The sequence below is a fragment of the Pinus tabuliformis genome, chromosome 6, assembly GCF_031772625.1.
Source record: "Pinus tabuliformis cultivar Carrire ecotype Pingquan chromosome 6, CPIR1, whole genome shotgun sequence".
Taxonomy (NCBI): Eukaryota; Viridiplantae; Streptophyta; class Pinopsida; order Pinales; family Pinaceae; genus Pinus; species Pinus tabuliformis.
Window position 1 is genome coordinate 595,848,246 of NC_142292.1, and position 12,182 is coordinate 595,860,427.

The following is a 12,182-nucleotide window of genomic DNA, read 5'->3' on the forward strand; positions in this document are numbered from 1 at the left end:
ACCTGTACTGCATCACTGCGATATTGCTGGTGAGAAATTTATTTAATGAAAACTAAGACATTACAATTCTTAGCTACAGTGTTGTGTTTGATCCCTAATTCCAGCGAAAACATCACACAACTTTGACAATGGACTGTTGTCCAATAGCTAGCTTTAGTTTTCGAAAGAATCGGTGGGTCTTTTAAGAGAACTCACATTGAAGAAAGCATCCATATCAGAGATAGGGATGGTTGAATGTGTTTACCCCTGGTTCCAAACCATTGACATTTCACAAAATATTGCCTTGCCATAAACATTAGCAAGAATGAGACTACCATGACTTGGACACTTTCAAGTCTCATAAACCTTAAATTCCTCAACTTAAATGGATGCTTCGCGCTGGAAAAAGCTCAGTCTACAAGGTCTGATATCTTTGTACGTAGTTGAAGCAGAGCAATCGAATTTTCTGGGAAGATATTCCCAAACTTTTGGTGATTATTTTTGTACATTATACCACCAAATATTAATTCTCTCACATATATATTCTCTAAATTAAGAACATAATTCTCTCGCATATACATTCTCTAAATTAAAAACACAATCACTCTAATTGACTTATTAATTTCATCATCTCTCATTCATTTTTCTGCTCAACGTTCATCATATCTCATTCTCAACCTATAAATTCAATATTAAAAGCATTTCACTATGCCTATGTGCTATCATTATCGTTGCCGGCAATCAGTTATGGTCGGTGGAATACATGAACTCAGATAGAGCTGCATAGGCATAGGCAGCTGGAGCTATAGTTGACTTAGTTTTACTGGAGTCCCCTGGAGAAGGCATCAGAGGAAGCAGCAGAGGGGGCAAGGGGCAACCTCCTTTCCATCACATAAATGAATAATTTTTGGATGATACAAATGACAAGACCTCCTTTCTATATATCTCAGTACTGAGAATCAGTATTTCTAAACAACGAACATAAGATTTTTCCACATAAGGTAATTCTGGACTTCAAAAAATGTATACTTTGCAATGACCAATATTCTGAGTAAAATTAGATTGGCCATATTTGGACAGAACAAATCATAGCAACATCTTGCAGAATGTTTAAAATAGACTGTGGACAATTTAAACAAACCTTTTTTCAAAAAGAAGGAAAATTTGTCCAGAAATTACAGAAATGAGACTGATTACCCAAATATTTCTCCAGGCATTCTAAAATTTAGTATCCCACCAAAACCCTTAAATGAACAGATTCGACCCCATGAATCATGACCCAAAGCACACAGGAAACAGACAGCACCATTAACTTTAATAACACCTTTTGCCATTATCAGGCTACTCATCCTAATGTTTAAAAACATCATAATTCTTCACCAGTTTTATGATATCGTGCCTCTGCCATGCTGCTCTTCCCAGGCAGCATTTGATTGCATGCCAAATTACAACAGTCGATCTCCTTCAACTTCATGTGAAATCCTGATGCTCAAAAACATCATAATACTTCACCAGTTTTATGATAGCATGCCTCATGGCATGTTGCTCTTCACGAGCAACCTTTGATTTTTTTCCAAATTGCAACAGTCCACCTCCTTCAACTTCATGTGAAATCCTGAAATGCTACCAGAATCCAAACAGCCACACAATTGGAACCTGAAACATTCACATTACGAAGACCCACAACAGCCACAACATACAGACTACAGTCACCTCGAACACAACATCATCAGAATGTGAAGCAGTTAGAGCAGACACACCACACCATTGATCCTGATGTTCAAATAAAATCTTCATCCTTATAACCTTTTAAATTTCTTCGATCACAGGCCAATCCCCTCATTTACCAATTTCTAATCCTTCATCCTTGTAACAATTTAAATTTCTTCGATCATAGGCCAATCCCCTCATTTACCAATTTCTAATCCTCTGCCTCGTTGAGGCTGTCAGTACGATTATAACTATTAAATGGATTGATAATTTGTACATCCAGTGCAATCATCATCTTCTCCCACTACCCTGGTGTGAAAAAATATGATTTCCCTTTTTCCATTAGAAAATTAAAGTTATTAAACTCAACATCAAGAAATAAGTCTCACAAGTAACTGTCAACGGGACCTAATAAATTTTAACAATCCCCAATTGATTTAAATATTTCCATATTAACAATCAATTCCCTTTAAGTTTAACCATTAACAAATGACTGCCACACATGCCAACTATACCTTAACTATAAATAGGTTAAATACTTTTGGACAGACCATATTACAATGGCATCATCTCTTAGAATCCTTACATCAAGAGGAGGGCATTATAGAACAAAAAATCACAAATACCGGTGAAATTTAGTTCAATTAAATTTCGATAGAATGGTGAGGAAATAAGAACAAGGAATGGATTATACAGATGTTACAACTTAAAGCGTGTTTTATACAAATAAACTGCCTTTCACTGCTCAAAGCATGTTGGGTCAGATACCTTAAAGTATGACACCAGTTCAATAAGGTCAAAGTTGACAAAATACATTCATGACACAGAAATCAACTCATATGCCTGTGCCAAACCACCCTGAATCACCTACACTTACGCTGACCTTATCTTAATTTTCTAGACAGGTTATAAATAGGCATAGAAATTCCAAATTTTGTCTTATATTCATGAATCTTAACAAATAACGACACGAAAAAATCAAGATATTGAAATATTGACCAATAATATCGATAATTCAAATTTTCCTTCTGCATTCACCATTAAACACAAATTCTCCATATTTTCCATAACAAAGGGAAGAAGACCAAAATATTCGAAATTCAACAGAAAAAAACCACCAATAACTTACATCTTATCAGCTTCCCACCCAGGCTGCCCCACTCTTGCTCTACAAACCGTCACCAGAGTAAGCTTAAAATAAATAAATCCCTGCAGTTATTTAGAACAGTAATAAGCGATTCTTGGAAAACCTAACAGAGAACAGTAATAAGTAAGGTTAAGCAGTCAATATTTCCACCATTTAAGCTCAGAATATAGCCCAAATTTGTCGAAATAAAGCACGAATTCGGCCAAATTCGTCGAAAGAAAGCTCAAACTCAAGCAGAATCCTCGAACGAAAGACCGAATCCGGCCAAATTCGCCACAAAAACGTCAATTTGCTAAAAGAAAAGGTGCAACCGCTGAAATTTAGTCAACAAAAAGAATCGAATGCACTAAAGTCTCGCAAGAGAAGAACATACCGCAATATTTCAGCTCACTGTGTCAAATTAGCATAGAGGCTGAACCATAAAACGAATTGAAGGGGTCAAATTTAACACAATTTCGGAACCGCCATCATTATCGAGAAAGGCGTTGGCATGACAGTTTTACAGTTGAGGTTTTGCGAGACCCGGGCAATAGAACTCGCGCCAGCTGATGAGACCATGCCAAGTAATTGAATGAGACGCTGAATGCTCGCTGAAAAATATTAAAAAGAGACTTAATACTAAAACTGTTTGCCCGTTGAATGTGGACGACACGTGTCAATCGCAGAGAGAAAAAGACGACGAAACTCTGTTTCAAAGGAAGGCCTATCGGCCTAAATATAATATAAATAATTTTAAAAATAAATTTATATTTTATATATAATATTTTAAATATTTTAAAAATATTAATATAATATAATATAAATAATTTTAAAAGTAAATCTCTATTTTATATATAATAGTTTAAAAATATCAATTCCAAAAAGCATAATTAGATTTTGTCTTATGAAACAAGATTATTGTCTAGAGAGTGACAAAGGGAAAAGGAAATGCCTTGAAAGCCGTATCGTCCACTGCAATTGATTGTTAAATGGTGCACCTAAAGTTTTCTATTGACGTATGGGAATTTCTACTTGTTCATGACTTAGTATAAGTAGTTTTTTTATTTTTTATTATTAATAAAAAATTTAAATAATTTATTAATTTAGGGTTATTATTTAAATTATGATTATTTTTTAGAAAAATGATTTGTTTATTTACAAAATATTGTTATTACAATTGTGAAAAAAAATAATTAAATTTATATTTTTTTTGTTTTAAGATATTTGTATTTCAAGAGATTTGATCTCACTTAGCCCTTGGGAGCTCAAAAACCACTTGACCAAGTCAATTTTACCTTAACTATCCAACTAAAATTAATTAAAAATAATAATAACGTAAAAACAATTTAATGTAGGTTTTTTTTTTTCAAATTTACTTTAAATACCCAACAAAAATTGATAAAAAAAAAACGTAGTCTAACCATATTTCCACCATCAAAAACATGATTCAAACACTACTACTGCGAGATTTCTTGAAATGTTTTTGCTCGGATTCTGACCATTACAATATCTCTTGCATACTGCAACAAAATATTTACAAAATATGTCAAGCCAAGAGGTAACTCCTCAAATGTAATTGATTTATTCATTCAGGTTGTTCATTATTATATACAAGAGGGAGTGACTCTTCAGTTCATCTCCCGATGACTCTCCATTTCTTCTATTATTTATTTACACTAATTACAGTTGTTCACCCAATCCCTATGATTAGGTGTCAACATTCCCCCCCTTAATCTGAAGGGATGTTGGTGAGTCCAAGCATCGTTCTGAATCTTTCAAGCTTTTCTCTTCCAAGCGCTTTCGTAAAGATGTCTACAATCTGCTCATTAGTGGAACAATGAAGAAGATGGACTGCTTTGGCCTCAACATGATGTCGAATCAGATGATATTTTGTATTTATGTGCTTCATTCGATCATGGAACTTTGGGTTCTTGGAAAACTTTATTGCCGAGGTATTGTCAATCATGAGTGGAGTCGATTGCACTTATTTTACTTGCAAATCTTCAAGAATTTTCCTGAGCTACACAATTTCTTTTGTTGCCTCAGCTGCTGCCACATATTCTGCCTCTGTTGTGGAATCTGCTGGAACTGATTGTTTGCGTGATCTCCAGGAGACAGCTCCTGATCCAAGAATCATAGCATAACTTGAAGTAGATACCCCAGTTTCTTTATCTCCATCGAAGTTTGAATCAGAATATCCAATCAAGCTGAAGTCGCCCACCTGTGTATACTTGATTCCAAAGTCTTAAGTTCCCTTCAAGTACTTTAGAACTTTTTTTGCGACAGATCAATGTCCCTCACGAGGCTTTTAGATAAACTTGGAGAGGATTCCAACAGCAAACGAAATGTTTGGTCTGGTAGTAGTTAGGTAGTTGAGACTTCCTACAAGTTGTCTATACTTTGTTGCATCCTCAAATTCTTTTCCTTCAATGGATGTGAGCTTTAAGTTTTGTTCCATTGGAGTAGTCAGAGGATTGCATTCAGTCATGCCAAACCTATTCAACAGATCTCCAATGTACTTCTTTTGAGAAAGGAATATGGACTTCGAATGTTGAGTTACTTCAATACCAAGATAGTAATGAACATAGCCTAAATCAGTCATTTCAAAACCTTTCCTCAATTCCTTCTTTATGGATGCAATGTAGCTCTCATTGTTCCCTGTCATCAAAAGATCATCTACATATACCACAAGATATACAATTGTTTTGCCAACCTTCTTGACAAACAAAGTTGCATCATCAAGATCATAATGTTTGAAATTGAGTTTCAGAAGATGCTCAGTTAGTTTTTCATACCAGGCTCGCGGTGCTTGTTTGAGGCCATACAAGGATTTCACAAGTTTGCATACTTTATGTTCATGTCCTTTTACAACAAATCCTTCAGGCTAGGACATAAAAACATTCTCTTTTAGATCTCCATTCAAGAAAGCAGTTTTTACATCCATTTGATGAACTTTCCAACCGTTCTGAGCTATTAGGGCAAAGAGTGTTCGGACGGTAGCCCATTTTGCTGTGGGGGCAAAAGTCTCCTCATAATCGACCCCTTCCTTCTGTGCAAAACCTTTTGCCACAAGCCTGGCTTTGTGCTTGTCAAGTGAGCCATCAACTTTATACTTGTTCTTGTAGATCCACTTGCAGCCAATTGGTTTGGTTCCCAATGGAGGATCAACCAGCTTCCAAGTGCCATTCTTTATCAGGGCATCATACTCCTTTTGCATCGCTTCTTTCCATTCATCATGAGAAGCATCTTCTTTGAAGGAAGTTGGTTCAAAATTTGTAGACAAATTCAATTCACAATCATAAGAAACATCCATATCAACAGGTGAATCAAAGTCATCTACATCACCTCCATTTTGCCGGTTTGAATTTCTAGTTCCTCTCTTTCCAACCTCATCAAGATGAACATTTTCAAGTGTCTTTGTCAGCCACTTTGGGGGACCTTTCTCAGATGGTATAGACTGCTCCGTTGATTGAGTTGGGACTGAATCAAAATTGAGTCTCCCAATTCTGTCAATCACATCACTCAAAGTATCATTCGTTGTTGGAGTTTCATGCGGGGGAGAGAGTGCTTCAGAAGAAGATTCCACAGGTTGATCTAGTATAGGAATCCCCCCTTCAAGATGTGGAATCTGATTATCAAATTCTTGAAATGATTTTGCATTTGCGAATCTATCCAAGCGATCAAGTTGCAGCTTAACAACATTGTCAGTTTTGGATGATTCAAGAAAGATTACATCTCTAGATACAAAAAAAAAAATTATTGACTTCATCATAGAGACGGTATGCTTTGGAGGTGTTTGAATACCCCAGGAAGATACACTTACGACTTCTTGCACCAAGGTTGTTTCTATGTACCTTTGGTATCAAGGCATAACATGTGGAACCAAAGACCCTAAGATGCTTTACCGAAGGAATGTGCCCGTACCACATTTCATAAGGAGTCTTGTTTCTAATAGCATTAGATGGACATCTATTCTTTACATATACAACACATAGAACTGCATCAACCCAAAACATCAATTTTACATTTTTGAAAAACATCATGGAGTGCACCATATTTAAGATTGTCTTATTCATTCTTTCAGCTACTATGTTTAGTTGGGGATTATAAGGCACAGTTGTTTCATGTTTGATCCCATGTTGGCGAAGATAGTTTTCAAATTCATTTGAAGTGTATTCTTTTCCATTATCAGTGTGAATAGAGCCAATATGAGATTGTGCATCATTTTCAATCCATGTATGAAAGTTCTTGAATGTTTGAAAAGCATCAAATTTGTTCTTCAATAAATAAACTCAACGCATTCTGGTGTAGTCATCAATAAATGTCATCATATATTTATTTCCATTTGTAGAAGGAACAGGCATTGGACCACATAAATCTGAATGAATGAGTTCAAGTTTTCTATGTGCTCTGGAATGTGAATCATGAAAAGACTGTTTTCTATGCTTTCCTAGAATGCAAGCATCACATTGCTTAAGTTTCCTAGGAATTGTAGGCAAACCAGTAACACCATTTTTCTTCAACAAGCGGAGGCTGTCATAGTTTAAGTGTCCAAATCTAGCATGCCATAATAAACTTGATGGAAATGTACCTTCTTCATAATGAGAATTGTATGAGAAATTTTGTGCACAAGCAGAGGTACCCTGTAGCTTGAGAAGCCTTTCTTCTCTGATCCCCGTCATGACAAGTGAGTGGTCTGATGCTTTTCTCACCTCAAGCTTGCCATCAAACATATGAATGGAGTTTCCTTGCTGGCGGATGTGGACCAAGGACAAGAAGTTTCTCCTCAGCTGTGGGAGATATAGAACATGATGCAGAAGAAAGTTTGGAAGACCAGGTAATTTAAGCCTGATTGTGCCAAGCCCTAATGGCTTGAGTTTTGATTTGTCTGCAAAGTATACTGCTCCATCAACATTGCCAGTAAATTCAAAAATCTCTTCTAAAAGTCATGTGGCAAGTTGCTCCTGAATCAAGCAACCAATCATTTTTCCAAGAAGAAAGTGAAGCATTAAATAAGTCTTCATTTACTCCAATATTACAGTGTGCCACAACATAGTGAGCGGATTTAGGTGCTTTACCTTTCTCTTTGTCATTAGTTTTACCTTTGGGTTGGTTTCTTTCCTGCTCAATTCTGTCCCATGGAAACTTGCATGTGGATGCATCATGTGATCCATCTCTTTTGCAGCATATGCAATGCAAATCTGACTTTTCTCCTTGAGAGTGTCTGCCCCCCTGCCTCTTCGACGACCTCTTCCTCTAGAATAATCTTGAGCAAGATTCTTTTCTCTATGTGCAAGGCACACAGCCTCATCAGAAGACTGAGGAGTTGTCTTCTTCCCAAAAGCTTTCTCTCTTTCAGCAAATTTTTTTACAAGGGAGTCAAAGGTAATATCTTTGAGGTTTCCATTTGCTTGTAATGACTCAAGATAATTTGAGTAAGTGGGATGAGGTGCCTTGAGAAAAGATATCAGAGGAATATCCAGTTCAACATTAGTGACTTTGATATCATGCATAATAGATTTTACTTCTGATGTAAGAGCAAGAGGATCATCATTTTGTAATTCAAGGGTGAACAGTTTAATCATGAGTTGAACAACTTCAAGTGTAGAGTGTGAGTCATAGAGTTACTTCAGTTTTTGTAAGGCTTTGAAAGCATTTGAAAATGGCAAAATATGGCGACTCACCTCTTCATTTACTGATGTTGCAATCAATGCATAAGCCTTGCTGTTCTTATTTTCCCAAATGGCTAATTCCTTGTCTGAGGTAGGTTGTTATGGTTCTTTGTCTCTATCTCCAACACACACTCCTTTCCACAGCTCATTAAAAATGAGAGTGTGTTTGATTTTTCGCGACCATTCTGGATAGTTCTCCTTCCTGATGAGAACCACTCCCACAATAGATATCAATGAATGCATTGTAAAATTTGTGTACTATAAAAAAAAAAATACTTCTCATGGAAAAAAATGCAGTTCTGGTGGTTGGAATGCAAAAAAAATGTAATCTGATAAAACGCATTTAGCAAATAGCATACAATGCCAAACTAAATTCAACACTCCATTTCATAGACTATTCAATGCACAAAAATAAACCCTTTGTATTCCTTGACCAACATAGACTACACATAACTCAATGTGGTGCACATATAGTCTAGGGATGAATTCACAATTTAATATGTGATGCAGTCGATTCCACCTTTAGTCTTCCACCATTCATGGCATTCAACACATGAACAGCTATGCTCAACACATGCTAGGATTGCCACACCAGCTATTCACAGGATTAGTTCACAAGTGAGCTTCACCATAAGTGTATACAAGCTCACAGGGATTTTAACCATAATTTAAACAACCAATGAATTCACAAAAAAAAAACGCAGAGATTCAACACTCAAATCGACCTCTGATCTTCGGAAAAGCATTCTCATCTACGGAGACATTCTCAGGTAGCCTACGATGCATTCATCAGCGACCGCCGCTCCAAATACGTCGACAGTTGCCTCGGGCCTCGTTTCTTCCACGAGCTCAGCTTCTTCCAGGCCAGACACAAACCGTTGGCATACCTGCAGGTTGGGCTAGGCGTCTCTGGGGATGCACTGGTTGCACCTTTGATTCTACTGGTAAGGGCAACTGCTCCACTGCTGACTATGGCGGTTCCCTTGAATGCAATGGTGCAGGGGAAATACCTCCCGCTTCCCTTGCAGAGTTCTCAATCGGCAAGGCCATGGAGAAATGATCCGCGCTCCATCAATCGATGGAAGAGATAATGGAAGCGACGCAGTACCAGAATTACCAGCTCAATGCTTCAACTCCTTTCGCTCCTTTCACTCTCAGTGAATATTATGAGCCCACGCTTCAAAACGCTTCATTTCCTTCACAAATTATTACTCTTGGCAGTGTTCAATCCAGCGTGGAGGCACAACAACATGCATAGTTCACACGGAGTAACACAGAGTCTGAGTAGAAAAAAAGGCAGAGGGACAGAATTTCTGAAAAAATGGCAGAAGGGAGTTACAATGGCAAAAAACTAAAAATAGAGGTTGGCTCTGATACCATGTCAGGCCAGGAGGTAACTCCTCAAATGTAATTGATTTATTCATTTAGGTTGTTCATTATTATATACAAGAGAAAGCGACTGTTCAGTTCATCTCCCAATGACTCTCCATTTCTTCTATTATTTATTTACACTAATTACAACTGTTCACCCAATCCCTATGATTAGTTGTCAACAAAATATTTTCATTTTGAAAAAAGTTAAGGTTTTTTGGCATATGGTATCGATGATAAGCCATGGTCTTGGCCCATCTTGTAGTAACAATGCCTATTTGCATTATAAGTTAATAATATCCATGGCAAAATGAGTTGACTATCCATGATTATGAATCATGTTATATTGTAAGCATTAAGTTTTTATTGCTTATTAAATAAATCCATACTCTTTTTCCTTTTCGATTTAATATTTTGTTTTTGCAATGAGTTATGGCTTTTGGGCAATCTGGTATTCGTGATATGCCATGGTGTTGTAACCGAGCCTATTTATAAACTAATACTATCCATGATAAAATGAGATAAATATCCATGATTATGAATCGTATTATATTATAAATTTATTGTAAGTATTAAATTTTTATGTGCTTTTTAATTAAATTTAAATATGGTTACATCATTATTTTACACAAATACATCTCTCTATACCTTTTTACTTTTAGATTAAACTTTAAAATTAAATTAAAATAAAATATTTTAAAAAAATTAACATACAATCTTTTCTACATTACATCTAACACCTACATCTCCCTATATTAAATTGTAAAGTACCACTCCACCTAATAATTTTATCCCCTCTAATTAAAAACTATTAATTCTTCGTAGTTTCAACGAACGAACTAATTAACCCATCATAAATAAAATATATAACTAATACTATATTCAAATTATTTATCAATAAATTAAATTGCACCCGTGTACCGTCGTCTTTGGGATTTTGTCTTTCAGACTTGGAAATATGTATCAGTATATAACATTTGTCTTCGAAGACTTTTGAACGACGTTTCATAATCAGAGATGTCGTGTGTCATATAATCAAGATGTGACGTGTCTGCGTGCCTACGTTGCATATCATGTGGATCATCTATTATTTGATATATGAGATTTGGTAGTTAACCAAACCATTGGCCATGGACCTAATTTCCCTTTAAAAACTTTCCCACATAATTTAATCACCTCTACTATAGCATGGATTTTATATAATTTTATATTTTTTAAATATAGGAAATATTTATTGTAACTGAATTGTCAAATTAGTATTAGTGATAATATTCATTCTTTATTATTCATCAATGTAGCTTAATTAGTCACTATTATAATTTATTTAAGAAATGCTCCTTGGTCATGCTCATTGATGCCCAGTCAAATTTAGCCATTGGTCAATATAGTGGTTACCTGGTCAAGAATTATAACCATTGGAGGTTCTGCTCTGACTATTTAACATGCATAGCTTGATCTGATTCTTCAACTTGTCCTGATGATGAACCACACTCTTTGGTTCGAAAAGCGTCGAGAAATGAAATATCATGTAATTTACACCAAAAAATCTCTCGTTAACTTGATATGGATCATAAAAACTTCAATTCAACAAAATATTACACCATTGAATTTATTTTTTTTAGTTTATAAAATTAATATTTTACTTGAAAAATATCAAAGTCATTTAAAATAATTTATTGATGGTTTAAATCTTAAACTATTATTTTAAATCTTAAACTATTAAAACCATTAACTTATATAAAAAACAAACACCGGCGAAATTAATATATTTTTAAATTATATTTCAAAACTATACACAAACCCATACATATATTATTTTATATTATTTGAATATATTTATTATAAAACATATAAACTTTTAAATTTATAATATAACAATAAAATAAAAATAATAAAATATAACGATAAAATAAATTGATACAAATTTATTTTGATTAAAGGTTTTATTTTTTAATAAAAAAGTTAATAATGAGAAAAATTCAAATTTTATTTTTATTTTTTTAATGTTTATGTAAATATTTAAAATTTGAATAATAAAATATAAAGATAAAATAAATTAATATAAATTTATTTTACTTCATGTTTTTAAAGTTCTTATAAATTGAATAAATTAATAATGGGATAATTTGGCTTTTTCGGATAGAATTTTTTATTTATAATAATTATGATTGTAATTTTTTAATTTGTTTTTAAAAAATTTAATTTAATTTTAAAATTTTAAATCAAAAATCAATTATAATTAAAATTTACTTTCGAAAAAATAAAGTTATTTTAAATTCTTCACTCACCACTTTATAGATTTATGTGCCATTTATTTATACTTT